Source organism: Schistocerca piceifrons, chromosome 2, assembly GCF_021461385.2.
Source record: "Schistocerca piceifrons isolate TAMUIC-IGC-003096 chromosome 2, iqSchPice1.1, whole genome shotgun sequence".
NCBI classification, from domain to species: domain Eukaryota; kingdom Metazoa; phylum Arthropoda; class Insecta; order Orthoptera; family Acrididae; genus Schistocerca; species Schistocerca piceifrons.
The window spans coordinates 798,751,846-798,752,703 of record NC_060139.1 but is presented as its reverse complement, the minus strand read 5'-3'; the positions used below and the strand labels follow the sequence as shown (position 1 = coordinate 798,752,703).

Below are 858 nucleotides of genomic sequence, written 5' to 3'. Positions count from 1 at the left end.
TAAGAAACTTCCTGGCAGATTAAAACTGTGTGCCCGACCGAGACTCGAACTCGGGAACTTTGCCTTTCGCGGGCAAGTGCTCTGTGACGTTTACAAGGTAGGAGACGAGGTACTGGCAGAATTGAAGCTGTGAGGACGGGTTGTGAGTCTTGCTTCGGTAGCTCAGTTGGTAGAGCACTTACCCGCGAAAGGCAAAGGTCCCGAGTTCGAGTCTCGGTCCAGCACACAGTTTTAATCTGCCAGGAAGTTTCATATCAGCGCACACTCCGCTGCAGAGTGAAAATCTCATTCTGGAAACATCCCACAGGCTGTGGCTAAGCCATGTCTCCGCAATATCCTTTCTTCCATGAGTGCTAGTACTGCAAGGTTCGCAGGAGAGCTTCTGCTAAGTTTGGAAGGTAGGAGGCGAGGTAATGGCAGAAGTAAAGCTGTGAGGAGAGGTCGTGAGTTGTGCTGGGTAGCTCAGTTAGTAGAGCACTTGCCCGCGAAAGGCAAAGGTCCCGAGTTCGAGTCTCGGCCCGGCACACAGTTTTAATCTGCCAGGAAGTTTCATATCATCAGCGCACACTCCGCTGCAGAGTGAAAATCTCATTCTGGAAACACTAAGTTTTCCGCGTGTGTACCCTTCAGCATGTAGCCGTCTCTTTCACACACCTGTTCCAAAAAGCGCTGGTTGGGGGTGGGGGGGGGGGGGGGGCATAGCGCTCACCAAACGCAAACGCAACTGCGATCGCGGAGTACGAGGGGCTCCGAGAGTACAAATGTTGACCACGCCTGTACTATGGTCGGATTGAAATTACTTGATACTTGAAACTTCACGCATTGGAGCTGGTTTTCTTCAGTCACAGCGCTCAACGT

General features: G+C 51.9%; 1 non-coding gene across 1 annotated transcript; it reads left to right on the top strand.

Moving 5' to 3' along the window:
- The first annotated feature begins 451 nt into the window (after window positions 1-451).
- On the top strand, window positions 452-525 carry Trnas-cga. The gene has a single exon. It is a non-coding gene; the product is annotated as a tRNA-Ser (tRNA).
- Window positions 526-858: the final 333 nt, after the last annotated feature.